We start from the raw sequence: 21247 nt of genomic DNA, 5'->3' as shown, positions 1-21247 counted from the left end.
AACTTTTAACAATACAAAACATTATTTCATATTTATCATGCAAACAAATCGTTCTGCAAGGGCACAAGATCGGTAAAATACTTTTTTAATTTTAAATCTTGATGTTTGGCGCCAAAATGCTAACCTGACAGCCCTTGTGTTATCATGGTTGAGTAATTATTGTCTTTTCACAGGGCTGTTGGGAGAGAGAGGAACAAGGACTGAGGAGCTGCACAGTTTTTTTTCCTGAAAATTGTATGAAAAGTTTAGATTATAATACACAAAGTTGTAAATGTACATCAAGCCCGTAGGCAGGGGGGGTTCGGGGGGGTTCGAACGAAACGAAACACTGCCAAAGGTCCAGATTTTTAGAAGTCGTTTTTTTTATGTGATTATTGTCATCATTGTTTTAATCAATGCTTGTGACAAATTTCTGGGTTGCTGTTTCAAATTAATATGATTATTATTGCAGGACACTTGTGTGTGCGTGCGCAGAGAGAGCGAGTTCTCGCAATACACTTTTCAAAGCAACGTGAAGAAGCATCGCCTCTGAATGATGCGGGGGGAGGGGTTGTATATATATATATATATATATATGAATGTGGCCCAACCCACAGATTTGGACCGGCCCTATGAACAATCCCAGCAAGCAATAGCCGTCATTTCAACGTCTCGGTTAACTATAGACCAGATGTAGTCCGGTTATGTGTAACCCACTTCTAGCCCAAAGAACCTAGAATTTTGTTTAAAGTCGTTTTTGGCTAAATAACTTGTGAGATATATGATATTACATCATGTAAGCAAAATGAACAGCGTTTATAAGGTAGGCCTATTTGGTTTAATTTCTTTGACATGTTCAATAGCCTGAGCGTATACGCTATTTTGCTCGTCGTCAGAGCAGCTATTTGTAGCACACACATAGTCCAAACTGAGGCACTATAGGTTTTGTCCAGGCAGCTGATTACCAGGAAGTGCATGGTTCATATCCCTTCATGTTCGCCGTCTCAACATCTACACAAATACAAGTGTTTCTTGACATGGTCTATATGTAGCCACGTTTTAGCACTAAATTGGACGGGCTACGTGTAGTCTGCTTTTAGCCCTTGGGCGAAATGTTTCCCGTCATGTTAGCATTATCAATAATATCTAAACAATAAGTGTTATTTCGTGACATCTGTAGCCACGATTTATCCCTGAATTGGACAGGCTGTGTATGGGCTAAACGAAGGCAATCTGTGGTCTAATTTCAACGACTTGGCTATAGCCGTATATTGAACCAGCTAGTCTAAAATTGTTTACATGTACAGCGTGTGGGATGCATGACATCATAACAACCAAGTAATTTTGGCCAAGTTTTAATTTGCATTATTTGTACTGTCACACATTACATTTCCCGATTAGAATTTTTAACTTTGTTAAATAAACATGCAATTACATATCCCAACCTGTAGGTGGCAATTTGCCCTAGTACTGAGACATGGCCACTGCCAACGCGAGACTTGGAAGTTGGTAGAGAATTCGGCCAGATCTCGCGATAAACAATACCGCCGACGCCATTTTTTTAATAACCAACACGTGAGCAGAAGCCACAGGTGTAGAAGCTAATCAACGCGATCAACAGACGGGCAAAAGGAATACGTTCAATTTTCTTGTAAGTAACTGTGTTATCTCTTTGTCATGTTTCCATTCTACATTTCATATTTTGTAGGGACCGTGAAATTTTAGCAGATAGCAGGGCTAGAGTATGCCATTTAGTGGTTATATCAAAGCAAGGGATTTGGTTTAAAAGCACTTTGTGTTATGTTGGTTGGAAATCGCTTCATATCCCGATGGCAATCACCAAGATACGTGATCTAAATTATTTTATATCTACTGTGGAAGTCAATTCAGTATGAATACCTCAGAACTGGAGTGATGTGATCCACGTTCTTTCATTTAAATGCACTAAAAGTTTTATTGATAATTATCCAGTGAACAAAGCACAGCAATAAATATGCATAACAAATACATATATGTATATACACACATGCATTCATTCATGCATGCATACATACATGCTCATGTTGTCATGCTAAGTTTTTGTTATGGAAGTATTTGAGTGTTGTGGTACTTTTTTTTATATTTGAAAGTAACACTGCCTTTGTTGCATTTAGGGTTTCAAAGAAAGGTGCTAACGCTTCTTGTTGAAATAAAAGAATTAAAAAGAGTTGGCCAAAGGGTGGAAACAGACACTGGTGTCCAACTGTCTGCATTGGCCACTATGGAGGATTTCCAAAGCTTGGAAAGGCAGCTGGATTGTATGGAGACCCGGACAGCAATGGTAAAACAACAACAAAATGCCCTCACTAAAGCTTTCACCTTTCATAAAGTCCAAAAATAATTTAATGTGTAATTTTGAATGTGTGACAGTGCAATGGCTTGTTGCATACAGAGATAGATCTAATAGAATAGACCTTTTTGTTACGAAGTACCATAACAGAGTTTGAAACTTAAAAAATAATTGCATATTACAGTGTTAAAAAAATTAAATTTTAAATTGTCAATATAAAATTAGCGATTACAAAAAGTATCTGTGTGTATTAGAATAGTGCTGTTGATGTACAGTTGAGGTTTAAATGTTTACTTGACTACTTTTTAGTTACTACCACAGAGTTAAATTTTGGCAGACAGTATTGAGGCAGACACCGATTGTGAGGGGACCTACAGGGGGAAAAACTATTTCTCAGTGTGGGCCAGCAATCAGCTTGAATAAAGAGTTTTATAGGGTTAATGATGGAAAACTTGCAGCTCAATGGTCATTAACATTTAAGGTCGGTGCACACTTGTACACTGAAGCATATATTTCTATCTGCCTGACATTGACATTTGTTACTCAGGTGTCAAAACTGTGCAAAGTCGGTGGCAGAAATGTTAAAGACGTACCAGAAGGATGCTGGACAGGTAAAGCCTTCAAAACATGCAATATAAATCAAACATTGTGGTGACCATACTCACTAATTATTCCATGTTTTCACAACAAAGTATTGTAATATTGTAAAAGTATTTCCAAAAAAAATAAACAATTTGTCATGTTCGTATTTGTTACCAATTGTTAACATTTTTTTTGTTTTAGGGTTTTGCAAAACAGCCTCATGTCCAATTTTAATATGAAGGTGGGTGGTACGCTGCAGAAGGCAGCTTTTGAGAAGACCACTCTGTTCTCGGTCATTGCAGGTATGTGCTTGTGTTTGCATGTCTGTCGTTTGGCTTAAAGGTGATGTATACTATCATTTTAATGATTTAATGTATTTTCTTTATGACATCAGTCTGTGTTGATATAAACATTTTCCAAATCAGTATATATGTCAGCGCTATATTACCGAGCCCTATTATCAAATCCGTTACAATTAATGTATAAACTAAAACACGATGATGTCCAAAAAGCCTTTTATCATGCTAATTTTTTTTTTCTTTGCAGATGCTGTGATGACCAACTTCCCAACAGCAACTGAATTTGAATTGAGGAATGCCATTTTAAGCAAGCACCAGGGAGAGTTGGGGGGGGGGGTGGGTATAGAAACAAATAATAATGAAACAGTTTACTATTGTTAGATTTTCTTGTTATTTGTATTATTATTGGTTGTCCTTTATTTAAAAAAATTCTAAAGAAGTTCAAATCTTAATTCATTTGATTTTGTTGTAACAAATATATTATTTCTTATATTTTCCATTTTGTCTTTTTTACAATTGTTGGTTTTATTAATAAAAGCTTTATATTTAATTTGTTTGTATTAATTGCTATTTATGAGAAGAAAATGTTAAATTTAGTTAACAAAAAATATTTTGGGTATTGTGTGGTTATCTATTATGTAGGCATTCATAATCTGTCTATTTGATGATTATGGTTAGACGTATAAAATTTTCCCTGACAGCCAAAATTCAGCTTTGTTGTAACTTAGAGACCCAAATTCACCGTCTATTAGACGTCTACGTGTATTCGTTTAACAGCGGTCTATTTGATGACTAGGCTATTCTTCGGTAATGATTAGACGTCTATTAACTTTTCACTGACAGCCCAAATTTAGCCTTGTTTTAGCTTAGAGACCCAAATTCACCGTCTTTTAGACGTCTACGTGTATTCGTTTAATAGCGGTCTATTTGATGACTAGGCTATTCTTCGGTAATGATTAGACGTCTATTAACTTTTCACTGACAGCCCAAATTTAGCCTTGTTTTAGCCTAGACGTCTGGGCTATGTTTAGACGGCTAATAGACGTCTTTTAAACCAAAAATTGCTTGCTGGGATGCCTTATAGTGTGTTCACACCAAACGCGAATGAAGCGTTAAGCGTGAGTGATTTACATGTTAAGTCAATGCAAAGATGTGATGACCTACTTACGGCGCGATTCGAGCGAATGACGCTGAGTTGAGAAATCTGAACTTTGGCGAAAATTCGCGCAGGTTAACCAATCAGGACGCTTGCTCTAGTAGGGCCGTGAGCGAGTGTCAGAATATTGGCTTTCAGACCCAAATTTCTCTAAGTTACTCACATAGCCTAATAATTTGTTAAATTCATAACGTACCATTGCGATAGCACTTACACGCTAACGATCTGAAAATTTCATAGAGACTAAAAGAGAAAGGTTAATTAATATGCATAAGAAAATGTTTTGAATTTGAGTAGCACTAAACTATTAACTATTAATAAACTATTATAGCATTAGGAGGCATAATAAATACATTTCAAATCATAATTAAATCTCCACAATAATTCAAGTAGTACCTCCGGCCCATGTAATTTTCTGTTACAAACCGACCCGGCCCCCCATTAAAGACAGGGAGAATTATGTGGCCCTTGCAGAAAAAAGGTTGGGTACCCCTGGTCTACAATATAATAACCTAGCGTAATTATAATAATAAAACATAGCAGAGAGTCAAGAAATTATGATGAGAAGAATTATTATTAATATTTCAGTAAAGTAAATTAAATCTCTTCTGTTGTTAGTTTGGTCTTTAAACTTATGAACTGTGTATGGACTGACAAAAGTGTTACACGAGGAAGCAATTTGACAACAATGCAATAAATATTTTAGGTGCATCCAAAAGCGTGCTGGTTAAGATACCAGCAGACAAGCTAATCCAGCAGAAATTAGTGCATAAAAGGTCACCAAAATGAAGTATTTGAACCTCATAATTAAATACAAAAGGAGGAGAAAAACTGCAAAAAGGTCCACTTTTTGAAAAAAAATAACCTCCCCTTTCAACTGGCTGGCTACGGACCTGTACATGTGTTTTATAAAGTTTGAATTTATATTTTATGTATGAATGATGTATATATGATTCAAAAGAAAAGTTTTATATTGAAATAAACTTTGCTTAAAAGCATGCTCTACTGGTTTTGATTCATTAAATACCTTTAGGATTTTAATGAGATAAATGTTTGGATTTAGCGTAAAATAATTTAACCCATACAAACAATACAGTATATACAAATAAATTAGCCCATATGTATACCAATTGTGGCCCATAAGAGACCCATATAAGACCTAGCTAGGTCCCATCATTAACCCATCTAGGCAAACTCCTGTAGACACCAAATGGGAGCTATCTGGTTAACCCAAGTGGGGCCTATATGGTGTCCATTAAGGGCCCATCATAAGCCCATGTGGGGTAACACATGTGGGGCCTCCATGGAAACTGCGGACAAAATTAGCTGGGTCCCAGTTAGGTTGCCCAGTTGGGCCCCAGATATCAGCCCAAGTGCAACCCATTTGGGCCCCACATGATTGTGTTTGCTGGGCTGTTATTATGATTGATAACACACACACACACACACCAAGATGCATCTGAATAAAGTGTGCTGTTGAATAAAAGTGTGAATGTTAAATAGTTGTGTGGAGTTGAAATGTCATTTTCATTATTCTGTGGATATTTACTAATTTCACTCCCTAACTTGTCTTGGATGCAAAAAAAATGTGTCTTCCTTTTAACTCCTTGTTCCATTTCTCTTGCCATATTCTTAAAAAAGCTTTCTTTTTTATACACGTTAAGATTGAAGGATGTACTGTTACTCCAACAAATACAGTAAGAGATCTAGGTGTTATATTAGACAGAAACCTGACAATGTCACAAAAACAGTCTTTTTCCACCTGAGAAATGTTGCCAAATTACGAAATATTCTGTGTCTTGCTGACGCAGAGAAGCTTATTCATGCATTTATGACCTCAAGACTTGACTACTGTAATGCTCTACTTAGTGTTTGTCCTCCATCATCAATAAACAAACTACTGTTAGTTCAGAACGCAGCTGCCAGAGTTCTTACCAGGTCCAGAAAATACCATCACATAACCCCAATTTTATCAACCCTTCACTGGCTTCACATTAAGTGTCGTATTGACTTTAAAGTTCTTTTAATCACTTATAAAGCCTTAAAGGGTTTTGCCCCTACCTACCTAATAGAGCTTCTATCACACTACAACCCATCACGCTCTCTAAGATCTCAAAACTCAGGACTTTTGATAACACCTAGAATAACTAAATCACCAAAGGGGGTCGAGCTTTCTCATACGTAGCACCTAAACTCTGGAATAACCTTCACGACTCTATTAGAAGATCAGACACACTCGCCCAATTTAAATCTAGATTAAAGACACATCTTTACAGCCAAACATCATGCAAAATATGCCAAATAAACCACCGGGAGACTGATGACATTAGATATTATTTACTAGAATCATTTAACCAGTTATATAAACACCATGCACTGTGTTTCGGTTTCTATTTTCCCCTGTAAAGCCGCTTTGGAACAATGCAAATTGTGAAAAATGCTTTATAAATAAAATTGAATTACACATAGAAACTCACACCGGAGAGAAAGCGTCCACATGGCATCAGTGTGTAAAGAGTTTCAGATGAGAAGCTTGTCTCAGATCTCACCAGTGTTTTAACTCTGATCGGTGCTGAAACAAGTTTATTTCTGCATCACATCAACAAGACTTGTGTGCTGTTTGAGAGCTCATGTGAAAATCAATGTTGTAAACGTTTATGTAAATAATTTGTTGGAAATTAATATTTAAAGTTGTTCATATCTGTGCAGTGTTTTTAAAATTCTTTAAGACAAGGGCGTAAGTTTGATTTTGACATTGGTGGGGACATAAAATTGGTCTGCAGAGCGCATTTATTCAAACAATATAATAATTTATAACAAAAGTATTTATGCCTACATTGTTAAAACTAATGTATGACTGAGTGTTTAATAGACCTCTAAAACAGAGCAACCTTGAAATAATGCACAACACACCTGTGACCCTGCTTCTGTCTCTCCACCTGGGCTACAGCTGATTCTGCCAGCTAATGAAATGACGCATCTTAACAATTCAAAGCTCCACCTCCTACTGTATATTTAGCCACATGGGTGATGAACCTGTGCAATAAATGAAATAAAATATTGGTGTAATGCCGCACACACCTCAAAGGATCAGAGCCCATGTTTCAGCTGGCGCTGCGTGTTCAGCTCCTCCAACATCTGCACTGAGCTCCTCCCTCTTCAAGATGAGCATAAGCATCCTGCTCTTTATCCTCCTCTTTCTAAATCCTATGGTGCAGCCCTGTAGTCTCTACAAATGTTAGCACATCCCTACACCGCTGACTTTCCCTCAAACCCTTTCCCAATATGTCAACCATGTTTACCGGCCCACTCCTACTGCTGTTACATAAATCCTGTTGCTCATCATATTGACTACACTTTACAAAAACATGCTCAACTGTTTCTAACACCATGCACTCATCACACAACCCATTCTCATGATTTACCATTAATGCCATTGTTGAGTTAAATCTCGTGTGTCCCAACCTTTGTCTTGAAAACACTACTTCTTCCTTTCTATGTCTACCATAGGAATGTTCCCTTTTCCCCACTGATTCCACAATATTATCAAACCACCTGTGCTGTTTTTTCCACCTCTGTTGCCAAACTCGTGTTATTTCCTTATTAAACACAGATTTAATTTCCCTTCTTCCCAGAGGAACCTTAATATCAACCAAGTTTTTGTGTAATGCTTCTTTTGCTAATTTATCACCCATTTCATTCCCTTTTATCTCCATATGTGCTGGTACCCAACAAAATGTTACATTTATACCTTTTTTAATCTATACAATAATGTCACAAACGGATGTGGCGTTTACTTTAATGTTTATACGCTCACATATGTACTCGAGTCTCAAGAAAAGTTGTTGTAATCTCATCAGTCGACAAATATCACCAGTTCATTCATAGACGACGGTATTTGATCACTATGGTTACCGCTACTACAGGCACAATTGAGGCAGCTAACAGCTCCTCGTAGGACCCCGGGGGCGGAGCCAGGAGTCGCAGCGGCAGCAGCACACAGAGACTGAACGTCGATGACCGACACGATTGTGAAGCAGTGACGGGAAAATACTGAAGCAGCTGCGGGCCTGTCCGTCACTACTCAGGCTAATGTACATAGCGGACATCCTCATGAATCCTCAGTTTTACAGATGTTTGATGTTTGTCGTCTTTCGTTGGGACAGTGAGGGGCAGATCGGGTCACTATGAGTCTGAGGGGTCTTGTCTCCCCGTCACTATAGTGCTGTCTGCGCGCCTGTATGCGCTGTTTGCTGTGACCGGTTTCAATGAGTCTGTTGACGAACAATGTGACATTTCAGACGTTTAAAACTCAACTAATCGCGGAGAAGTTCAGGGAACGAATTTATTATAAGACGCCGCTGTATCGTTTCAAATCCGTTCAGAGAGAATGAACGACCGGCGGATTCTCTCGTTAAGTTTCATTTCAAGGATTCTTGACGGTCTTGTGAACATGCGGAAAAGTGTCATTATTACAAACTAGAATCAACATTATAACGTAACGAGCCTTAATAATACAGTTAAATATAAAGCCTAGTTTCCTTCAGTATAATATATAATGTGGTCTTGACATGATGCACCTTTTCTGTTGTATCAGATGAATTCAGAGGGATTTGGTCTGATGTATTCAGAGTTGAGTCTTAGCACAAGAGATGAACACAAAACACAGGAGCACAGTGAGGAAGATATAAAACATGTTTAGTTCATATATACTGAGACTTAAAATCCTGATTTGTATGTTTGTCCTGAAAGGTTTGTTTCATTAGTGACATTAGCCTAACAGTGAAAACACATCCATTGGTGTTAATAGAGCTGCCGGTCTTCTGCTGATGATCATGAACGTTTTCTTTTTGTTTCAGTATAACAGACACATCAGTGTTAACAGCTGTCATTATTCTACACCCATAGTTCCCATTTTCACCTCCTTCATTATGCTGATATCTTAAACTCTCATGGAAATGTCCTCACAAAACAGATGTTTGTGTTTTAAATAGGCAGAATTTGATATCGATTTTAAAAGCTCAAAACTTCTGTGATTTAAAACACCAGAGAGTTTTATAACCTGAGGGTCTTGTTGTAACCGGTCAAATCAAAGTCCTTCAGAAGTTATTGAATGATTTAACTCTCATTCTTTTCAATTGAATCGTTTTTTATTCTGAATTTCGATTTGCAGCCAATTTCTGTCAGTTGTTCCGAAAAATATCGATAGTGTATCGATAATCCAACCACTACTATCTGTGATATTTTTAATTGTTTTTCATCGTCATATATGCTACAGTACATATGGCCAATGTCTCAAGAGGGAGCAGCATGACACCAGAGTGGGAAACTTTAATGGTGTCTACTGGTATGTGAGTGTTGGGATGATAAAAACACCTCAGCAAGTTGTATTTTCAGCTCTATTTGAGACATTTTTATTTGTAAAAATATATTGTCGCCAACACCGGTAATTGTGTTTTTCCATCTTAAAAGTAAATCTAAACTTCGTCATGTGCTGTTACCATCAGATCTAGAGAAGCTTATACATGCCTTTATGACATCAAGACTAGATTACTGTAATGCACTATTAGGCCTATTACAAAAACTCCAACTGGTCCAAAATGCGACTGCTCGGGTTCTTACACGTACAAAAAAGTATGAGTATATTAGCCCAGTTCTGTCAACCTTGCACTGGTTATCTATAAAGCATCACATTAACTTTAAATTCTGCTTATTCCCTATAAAGCCCTGCATGGTCCTCACTATTTGAGTCAACTTCTCTTGTATTTCAGTCCTTCACGTCCACTACGCTCTCAGGCGCCCGGTCAGTTGGTAATACCAAGAATTTCTAAATCAAGTGCAGGTTTGGAACAGTCTTCCCCGCACTGTCAGACACACTCTGTCAGTTTAAATCTAGACTAAAGTGGCAACTTTAAGATTTATAATCTTGCATACACTACATTGTAACAGTTTTACGGTTACATTTTGTCCCATTAGTTTTTTTGCATGTAGTATTTAATCCTATAGCCGTTGAGATGCCTGGTAGCATAAAAAAGATAGGAGAAGTAGGATGGGTAGGAAGGATGTGTTAATCACATACTTGCAACTGAATGACCATATGTACACTGTAGTTTACTGACTGTATATTGATTTCTGGTTTAATACACATGGCTCATTGAAAGTAGAATTTGTGTCTCTCACCAAGATTCAATTAGGTTTTTCTTTTTCTTTCCCTGGTCCCTGTTCGGGCGCCATATTTTATGTAACTCTTGCTTTTAAAATAATGCTTTTGATGCTACATAAATAATTAAGGGACCAGAGACTTTCACTTTTCAATGAGCCATGTGTATTAAACCAGAAATCAATATACAGTCAGTAAACTACAGTGTACATATGGTCATTCAGTTGCAAGGGAAACATCAAACAGTTCAGTTTAGGTCTTTTAAGCAGTGTCTTTGGTTACCCAGAGTTCAGTTTGAAGAGTAGCAGGAGCAAGATGAAACAGTACTTAAGTGCAATGTTGATGAGGCCACATCTGTTCGTAACCAAGTTCAGAGTAACTGTCAGTAAAGTGAACTGTAGATTCTGAAGTGAATATTAGATGCCAAAAGATGTTGCGGGCCAAACGAAGACAATTCTGTTTGGTGACAGAAACAGGGTAAACTTTAATTCGCCACCGAATCCATACTATCGATGAGATTCCTTTGCGTAAGAAAGCTTACCCTGAAGTTCATAGACGAAGAAGTAGAAAATATGCTTAACAAAGGCATTATAAGGCCTTCCGTTTCCCCTTGGGCAGCACCAGTGGTCCTAGTGCCAAAGAAGATGGTAGTACCCGCTTCTGTGTTGACTACCGAGCATTAAATTCCAAGACTCCTCCTGATGGATTTCCAATGCCACAGATTCAAGATATCCTAGAGTCCTTGTATGGAGCGACCGTATTCAGCACATTAGACCTTAAGTCTGGTTACTGGCAGGTAGGAATGGATGAAGACAGTATACCAAAAACTGCCTTTGTCACCAAAAACAATCAATTTGAATTTGTTCGTCTTCCTTTCGGCCTCAAAAACGCTGCTGCAACCTTTCAAAGGCTAATGAACAACGTTCTGAGAGACTATTTAGGGAAATTCTGTTTTGTTTATCTTGATGACATTGTGATCTATTCCAAAAGTATTCAAGACCACTTCCAACATCTCAAACAACTCTTTGCAAAGCTGGAAGCTTCAGGATTAACCCTCAACCTCACAAAATGTTCCATGCTGCAAAAGACCATCACATACCTAGGACATATCGTTTCTGAAGAAGGAGTCCGTACCGAAGCCTCTAAAGTCAAAGCAGTCCGTGATTTCCCGGTACCAAGGAATGTCAAGGAGGTACAAAGGTTTGTAGGTCTTGCAAGTTGGTACCATCGTTTCATTTCTCACTTTTCTGAGCGAGCAGCACCTTTATATGCCCTAAAGGCTAAAGACTCAGGTTGGGATTGGACAGTCGAATGCCAACATGCCTTTAATGATCTTAAAAACGCCCTCCAACAAGCACCAGTTTTAATGCCACCTGACTTCACGAAGGATTTTAAAGTACAAACTGATGCTAGCGATATAGGATTAGGAGCTGTGCTGACGCAGGACTTTAATGGTTTAGAACATGTCATCGCCTATGCTTCGCGACTTGTACAAGGAGCAGAAAAATCGTACTCTACGGCAGAAAAAGAGTGTCTAGCTGTGGTGTGGGCTGTAGAAAAGTGGAGACAGTACTTGGAGGGAAGGAACTTCGAAGTACTCACAGACCATTCGGCTCTGACTTGGGTATTTAATCAGCCTAAACCATCCTCCCGCTTGACCCGGTGGGCCTTAAGGCTGCAAGGTTTTAACTTCAATGTTAAATACCGTAAGGGATCATGTAATGTGGTACCGGATGCCCTATCCAGAGGAATACCTGTGCAAGAGGTGGTAGGCCACATTGCCTTATGTCAACCCACAAAACCAGACCCTAATTTGCCAGTCAGCTTGGATGAGATTGGGAAGGCTCAAAAGCTTGATTCTTCTTTACAGTCTTTATGGGAGTCAGCTAAGCAACCTAACACTGATCCAAACCGCATTGCTTACATTGTGCAGAATGACTACTTGTTTCGCAGGGTACCTGACAAGCAACAAGGGAGCACTAGTCAATTAATCATACCTGCATCACTGAGGGAAGCGGTTTTGCAATTCGCTCATTCAAACCCATTGAGTGGACACTTGGGAAGAATGAAAACCTTACGTAGGCTGCTAGACAACGTTTATTGGCCCGAGATTCGTAAAGATGATTGGACTTTCTGTACCCAATGTAAGACGTGTCAAGCCTACAAACCAAGGATCTCCAAGCTATCTGGATTGTTACAGTCCACCCCGGTAGTGGAGCCAAGCTATATGCTCGGAGTGGATTTGATGGGTCCTTCCCCAAGAAGCCCACGATCCAATGTATTTTTTTTAGTCTTTGTAGATTATTGTAACAAGTGGGTAGAACTCTTTGCTCTACGGTCTGCAAAAACTCACCTCATATCCAACATTCTGACAAAAGAAATGTTTACACGATCGCATTAGGACGCAAGCTAAAAGGTCCACTTGAGCGATTAATCCGCAAGCCGATTAACCCCGACCATGTAGCCTACAGCACTGTTGAGAGGCAGAAAGCTCTTCTTGAACAAGTGAGGGAGAACACTAGCCAAGCCCAGGAGAGGCAAGGCAAATACTACAATAAACGCAGAAGAACTGAATTCTTTGAAGAAGGGGATCTGGTGTGGATCCTTACTCACCCTCTATCTCGTGCTGCTGACTATTTTATGGCCAAGTTAGCGCCAAAATGGCAAGGTCCCGCAAAAATCTTGAAAAGGGTTAACAATGTCGATTACAAAGTAGTAATGCTTGACAACCCAACCCAAAGTGATACTTACCATGTAGAAAAGCTAAAGAGATTTTATGGGACTAATTGAAATTTTTCTTTTGTGAGGAGGGGTGTGTAACAGTTTTACGGTTACATTTTGTCCCATTAGTTTTTTTGCATGTAGTATTTAATCCTGCCACTAGGGGCGCTATAGCCGTTGAGATGCCTGGTAGCATAAAAAAGATAGGAGAAGTAGGATGGGTAGGAAGGATGTGTTAATCACATGGAGAAACTTTCTCGCCAAAGCTGCCTTGGTTTTTTTTCCCTGATTTGAGGAACCTAGGGTTCCTAAACTCAAATAGGGTTCAACATGCTGGCCTGAGCAGGCAGCTCAACTGTCGATAGGACCTTGAGAAAAAGGGGATTAATTGTCTTCGTTTGGCCCGCAACATCTTTTGGCATCTAATATTCACTTCAGAATCTACAGTTCACTTTACTGACAGTTACTCGGAACTTGGCTACGAACAGATGTGGCCTCATCAACATTGCACTTAAGTACTGTTTCATCTTGCTCCTGCTACTCTTCAAACTGAACTCTGGGTAACCAAAGACACTGCTTAAAAGACCTAAACTGAACTGTTTGATGTTTCCCTTGCAACTGAATGACCATATGTACACTGTAGTTTACTGACTGTATATTGATTTCTGGTTTAATACACATGGCTCATTGAAAAGTGAAAGTCTCTGGTCCCTTAACTATTTATGTAGCATCAAAAGCATTATTTTAAAAGCAAGTGTTACAACATTATTATAATATAAATATATTCTGAAAGGTTTAGGCTGCAGTAGTTAGATCAACCGGAACCAGGAACACTTCCAATAACAACTGATGCATTTGTTGCATCAAAGAGGGCAGAACATCACTCTACTCTCAGCCAGTCTTGTCTCATTGTTCCAAGGTTACTAGAGCGGGCAAGATGCGGTCCATGCCCAAACCTGACAAAAGCTGTGATAAGAGCTGGACAAAGGACTCTAGAAATGTCCGGCCGGTTTTAGATAATGATAATATTAAATCTAATTATCACTGTCGAGCTTGTGCAGAGGCTGCAGCTTTTGCCAGAGGAGAACTGGAATCCCCTGGTTAGGCCTGGTTTCCCTCTGAGGGTTTTTTCTCCTCCAATGGGGAGAGCTAATAGAATTTTAAAGTTTTATGTAATGAACACTGCATATAGGAATTTATAGTCTGTCTGATATCTGACCTAATTTTGACTTGCATAACCTTATATGTTTTGCTTATAGTTAATGTTTTCTTTTACAGCTGCTTTGTAACAATGAAAAGTGTAAAAAGCGCTATATAAATAATGCTGACTTGACTTGATATTGCAAAATGTCTAGTATAAAAATCTATTGCATTGTGAGTTATCTATGGTGATATGTATCGTATCACAAGGCCTTTGTCAATACACAGCCCTAATATAATGAGAGTTAAAGTTAGAAACACTGTAAATAATAAGCAGTTGAATATTTATCCATCATAAATAAGACCAAAGAAATTGAACATTGTTAGATGTTTTTATGACAACTGCTCTCACTTTGCTTGGGTTTCTGTAGTTGATTTGTGATGTGGCCGAGATGTTTTTGTCATTTATGTTACACATGGAGATAAATGTTGGTATTTGATTTAGTGGACAGCATCTTGGTCAACAATTGTTGTTTTTAGTGATGTTATATAAGTGAAGCTGAATTGAGTTATTGTCAATGTCTCTCTAACATCTCCAGTTCACACCAACAGTGATTGACACCTTCAGTAAAGCTCCTCCTACATCAAACCACCAATAAATACCAGAAAGCAACAAGCAAAAGAATCACTTCAGGTGTAAGAACTGAAATCTTCACACAGTTGTTGGAGATTGTGGAAGAGAAGCTTAAGAACACGAGAGATCCAGAACTACACACAACAGAAACTCAGAGGACTAAAGAACACAGAGGTTGGTTTCTGTTTTTAAATCTTTATTTCTGACAATGGAGTTTGTAGAGCACATCATTTTGACCCTTTTTTCACATTTTCATCAGTCTGATGATTTTTTATCGTCTTATTGAAAAGAAAACATGCATTTGTTCTTTTACTCAACTACATAAGACGCAGTCTGTTGGTTTTTAGTTGTCATTCTTTCTTTTACTCGACTATATTTTTGGGGGCATCGTTTCTGCTGGACTGAACTTAAAGTGACAGCAGCTTTATAAATCACAGTCTGTTATTATTGTTAATAAAACAACAAAAGACAAAGAAAATCGTCACTCAATGCTCTTGACTGGTGTGACTCTAATAAGGATTGATCTATATTCAATTTATACAGTGAAGACTATGAAGTGTTATTTAACATCTGATTACTTTATTTTGTACCTGAAAATGTTTTGCATTGATTCTTGATTTATACTTGATTCATTCAATCCAAACCACTGAGATATCATGACAGTAAAGATTCAATTTATCAAACACATAATTCTGTAACAAAAATGATTATAATTAACATACATTTGCTCTCTGGATTGCACAATTAATTATTTATAGTTTTGTTTCTTTTTCTGCTGAAAATGTCATTACTGTAGTCTGAGTTAATTTAATGTCGTAATTTAAACAGAGTAAAGTTAAAATATTCTCTTAGGATGTGGTCATTTTATATGGCAAACACTTTTATCAAAAGCAATACTCAGTGCACTGAATGACTGAGTTCCCTGAAAATGAAACTATGATCTTGTGTTGTTGTTTTGTACAATTGTAAAACTGTGTTTAACAGATAGTTTTGTTCACTTCAGATATGATGGAAGTGAATAAGGACAGTCAAGATAAAGTAAAAGATGCTGATCAGAAACATCAACGTGCACAAAGATTCCAGACAGTTTTACTGGAAGAAGCTCTGAGAACAGGAGACAAAAAGAGTGAAAAACAGCACATGAGAATTCACACCAGAGAAAAACCTCACACATGTCTACAGTGTGGAAAGAGTTTTACAGCTATGAGTAGCATTAAGAGACACATGAGAATTCACACTGGAGAGAAACCTCACACATGTCTACAGTGTGGAAAGAGTTTTACAGATCCGAGAAGCCTTAAGACACACATGAGAATTCACACTGGAGAGAAACCTCACACATGTCTACAGTGTGGAAAGAGTTTTACAGCTATGAGTAGCATTAAGAGACACATGAGAATTCACACTGGAGAGAAACCTCACACATGTCTACAGTGTGGAAAGAGTTTTACAGATCCGAGAAGCCTTAAGACACACATGAGAATTCACACTGGAGAGAAACCTCACACATGTCTACAGTGTGGAAAGAGTTTTACAGATCCGAGTAACCTTAAGAGACACATGAGAATTCACACTGGAGAGAAACCTCATGCATGTCTACAGTGTGGAAAGACTTTTATAACTACGAGTAGCCTTAAGGCCCACGGGAATTCACACCGGAGAGAAACCTCACGCATGTCATCAGTGTGGAAAGAGTTTTACAGATACAGGAAACCTTAAGACACACATGAGAATTCACACTGGAGAGAAACCTCACGCATGTCTACAGTGTGGAAAGACTTTTACACAAACAAGTCACCTTAAGAGACACATGAGAATTCACACTGTATCATCATACATGTTTTACAGGAGACTGCATGGAAATGTAGTGTAATACATTTTTGTAATTGCTGTGGTACAAACTGTACAGAGCGTTTTTACAGCACACAGTATGTGCCAGCTGTTAGCTATAGTGACCGGTAGGCAATTCACAGAGAACGCGTGTTACCGTTGACGTGTAATTTGTAATTTTCACACGCTTAATTTAAGTGTATAACATGCTGGGTGCTTGTGGGTTTTATCTTTTATCTCTCCGGCCATTTATTTGAGATGCTTTTCATGAACTGGTCCCCATTATTAACAAATCGAAAAGCCCTGGCATAGAATTACAGGAAATACACTAAATAATGTTTTTTATAGCCTAACCTTGAAAGCTTTAATTTGTTTGCTCTGTCAAAATTCAGGCTGGTTTCTCTTCTAATGGAATAGCATGTGGGAGAGTTACATAATACTGTAGCGCTACAGTGCCATAGTTATAACTTTAACAGCCATTTACATATACATTTTTTCAAATAATTACCGGATGAAGTGCCATTTAATTGCTAAAAAGCCATTTATTTTGTCCAACTTTTTTGTCTCAAGTAAATCTTTTTTTCAGCAAGCATATTTGAAAAAACTTGGAGGTGTGGATGATCTGGACATGGTGAAAAAAATAATGTCTGCGTTAGTACTTTTTTGTGCCAGACATTGGATTATTTGTCATTATTTTTCGTTCGTAATCTTTGAATTGATGACATCAAGACTGTTACTGTAATGCACTATTAGGTGGTTGCTCTGCAGGCTTATTACAAAACTCCAACTGGTACAAAATGCGGCAGCTCGAGTTCTTACACGTACAAAACAGTGAGTATATTAGCCCGGTTCAGTCAACCTTGAGTTAATATACGATCTGCTGATCACCCACTGGACGAGTGTATTTAGTTGTGGCAATTATTGATTCTGCTGCATCAGGTAAAGTGTATAAGAGGTGTGGTTAATCACATGTATTACACTGTAAAATATTACCGTAAAAATACGGCCAATTTTAACGGCAAAATACTGTTCTTTTAAAAAACGGTTTAATAATGTTAATTTACAGCCATTGATCTGTAAATTAATTACTCGCTAGTAAAATTAGAACATTCAACCGTAAATCTGTTTACGGAATTTAACCGCGAAGAGCTGTATAGCAAACAAAGGCAATCAGAGTTAATCTTTATTTAGTCTGGATTTACATTTAAACAGAGTAATTCAAAACATTACTGTGATAATTTACACAATCCTTTATTACAAAGTAAAATAAGTTTGCACAGTAAGAAATATACAAGTTGTACAATTTAATTTTGCCCTCAGTTAAAACAATTTCCCCATGGACAAATAATTAAAGGGATAACATAATTAAATCCCCTATTTAAAGGGTTTTTTCAGGGGTGAAACAAAATGACCCCATGTTTTACTCAACCTTAAAGTATCGATGATCCTCAGACAAATACAGTCGATGATATAGAAATAAAGTTTGGAAGAGAAAGGCTAATGGGTATGATAACTCAGAATGTATTCATAAAAAATACACCCTTTAACAGAGACATCACAGCCAGCGGTGATTTTAAGAAAGACTTGCCGAGGTGAGGCTGCGTTGGGCGGGGTGCATAAGTGAAATCGACTCACTTGTCCGAAACAGTTGGAGCAAATTTTTTAATAGACGCTATCTTTATTAAACGACAGCAGATCTGAACTTTATACACATACATTATCGTCTAAACAACTCTCAAAACTACATTTTGTTACACAAAACAGTCATATTTTGAAGCTCTTGGCTCGATGACAACAGTAACGTTACTTGCGCAACTAACGTTAGCTAATTTACGGATGACGTTTTTACAAGTCAACGAGAACACGAGAACGCCAGGAGACGGCCATATCTTCCAAGACACTGTCAAGGTAAGTGTTTTTATTTGTATTTATCTATTATTTTATTATATTGCGCTTTGAAACGTATATATTTTGACTGAGCTGCGTGGCGCGAATTACCTAGACTGACACACAAACCAGAGAGTTCTCAAATGGCCACCACTGACGAGCATCAGAAGCGGTGCGGAAGGGGGAAACTGTTAGATAATTCAACGACACTCCTTGACTAAAAGTTGTAGTAGAAACGTTACAGATTCAATCTCAAATTGAAGCTATTTACAAGGTAGTCGATCATGGGAACTAAACCAGTCTAGTTGCTCTCCCCTCCCCCGCCGCTCGGGTTCTTACTCCGCAGCACAAGAGTCAGTGGCGGACCTGCTGAATGAATTCTAGTCAGTGTGACACCTCGCGGTTTTCGTAGCTGCATACATTTCATTTCAAGTCTCGTCTGAAGAAATTCATGGGATTCAAGTTTGATTATTAAATGAGTTTTGTGTCTCCACACACACGTTCTGTTGCAAATACGGTACAGTAGACTGGTGGTTTGCTTCGTTAAATTGGCGATAAGCGCATGCAGTACAACGTCGATATATAACATAATAATTTACTTAATAACTTCAAATAAAGTAAAAAATACAGTTTTGTGTGTGTTAGCGCAATATATTACATGTGTGGTATGCTTTTGTACGTTAGCTAGACCAAGAAGACTTGGTAAATTGCCGTAAAGTGACTATTACCTGAGGTAACGTTAAATCCCTCCAGATATAAATGAATGAAATTCAGACTTGTGCTGTTTCGTGGTGTTAAAGATAAGCAATGTTTTTTTGCAAGCTTTGTGGACACATATGTAGTACTACACCTGCATTTCTGAGACATATGCATGTTTCTCATGTCAGGTTTAATTGTGCCTGTTTGCAATAAGTAACTCACTGTTATCCGATCTGTGTCAGTGACCTTATTTGAATTAACATCTAATGTTTTTTTTGTGTCAAGTCAGGTGTAAACTCTGAAGGACCTTTTATAAGCACCTTAAATCACACATTAGAGACGGGAGGAATGAAGACTGTTCTGTCCCAGACGGATAACACAGAGATGGCCCACCTGCTTATCGATCTTCAGCGGTCCCGTTTTCAGGAACATGAAGATGGACTTGTTTTATGCATTTTCTTTCCACTAGTAATTTATTAAAATTTCTGTATTGAAGTAATTTTTTGATGTTTTTCCATGTATTGTGTTTTCTCTACAGATTACTGCATCTTCATCTGATGTTGAGAAGACACTCATTCTACCTGCCAGTCCTCGTCTGATTATGCTCGGTTAGTGTCACCGGTAACCGGTTGTTCAAATGAAGCAATCTCAAAGGCAGTTCATTGAAATTATAATGTAAATGTTTTTTTTTTTCATTTTAGACATTGGAGGGCAGGCAAATGTTGTAAGATGGATGCTTAGTCTAGAGGGCCGTATTATATTTGAGTGTACATCTTCCATCTGCAGTATCAGGAGGAGGCTTGTTGCACTTAAGAATTTCTTCAAAGGTACGACCTCTAAGAGTTTTCCATTCTTTCACTGTTTAGTGTATATAAATTCTTCAATCAGAATGATTAACAAATGGTTATTGTATTCTGTGAAAATTTGTTGAACCTAGACGCTTAATTGGAATTAAACCAGAACGAGTCTCCAATACCTGCAGAGGAAAGGTCTCCAAGAAGACCGGCAAGGTGGTGAGTAAAAATATTCATCAGTTAATCCAAAGGTTGCCTCTCTACTGAATTGCATTCTGTTATAAAAGCAGGCCGTTTTATTAAGTAATGTACTCTGTGTTGCTGAACACACCGCGTTTTTATAATTTTGAGCTCCATTGTCTTTCTCATGGATCAGCATAGTCGTGGCTGTTACACGAAAATTCACAAGTTACACGAGCAGAGCATCATCATGCAACAAGTCTGCGTTATTTTTGGGGCAACTTGTTTGACGTGACCATCGACACACAGTGCACATTTCATTCATTTTAAACACTGTGGCGAGACTGTAGCTTTCCAAGAGTAGGGTTAGAGATACCTTCTATAGATACTCTGCTTAAAGTTTTTTTTCCTATCTTTCAGACTACCAGCATGTGAAGTTGGTCACAGATGGTGGAAAGTTCTTTGCCCATTCAAGGTTTAATAATACAATGTTTTCTATTGTTTAAGAAGTTTAGATAATATGTCTATAGACTGTTCTTTTTGCACAGTATCTGTTTATGGAGAAATAATAATAAATTTTTATCTGTTTAAATATGTCTATAGACTGGGTTCTTTATGCACAACATATCTGTTTGGTAATTTTATGGTTCCTCTTCTCATCTTTGCCAGTCTGTTGTTTAATTTATTTAAATAAAAAGCACTCATTCAGAAACTCTGCTGCTAGTATTTTACTGAAAATATGCTATTTAATAAAACTGTAAAATGATGGTACGCAGCTGGAAACCATATTGCCAGTACTTTACCGTTAATTTACAGAAAGCCGTAAATGAGTGAAACCGTAAAATTACGGTTCGCAG

General features: G+C 37.8%; 2 long non-coding RNA genes across 2 annotated transcripts; both read left to right on the top strand.

The window, feature by feature from the left end:
* Positions 1–383: 383 nt before the first annotated feature.
* Positions 384–3737, top strand: LOC306894944. Its single transcript, XR_013786741.1, has 5 exons — positions 384–802; positions 1431–1630; positions 2133–2299; positions 2856–2919; positions 3092–3737. It is a non-coding gene; the product is annotated as an uncharacterized lncRNA (long non-coding RNA).
* A 16150-nt stretch (positions 3738–19887) lies between these two features.
* On the top strand, positions 19888–20982 carry LOC306893589. Its single transcript, XR_013786596.1, has 4 exons — positions 19888–20024; positions 20118–20243; positions 20354–20429; positions 20811–20982. It is a non-coding gene; the product is annotated as an uncharacterized lncRNA (long non-coding RNA).
* Positions 20983–21247: the final 265 nt, after the last annotated feature.

The sequence above is a fragment of the Barbatula barbatula genome (assembly GCF_947034865.1).
Source record: "Barbatula barbatula genome assembly, chromosome: 5".
Lineage (NCBI taxonomy): Eukaryota > Metazoa > Chordata > Actinopteri > Cypriniformes > Nemacheilidae > Barbatula > Barbatula barbatula.
This window is presented reverse-complemented; position numbering and strand designations above follow the sequence as displayed.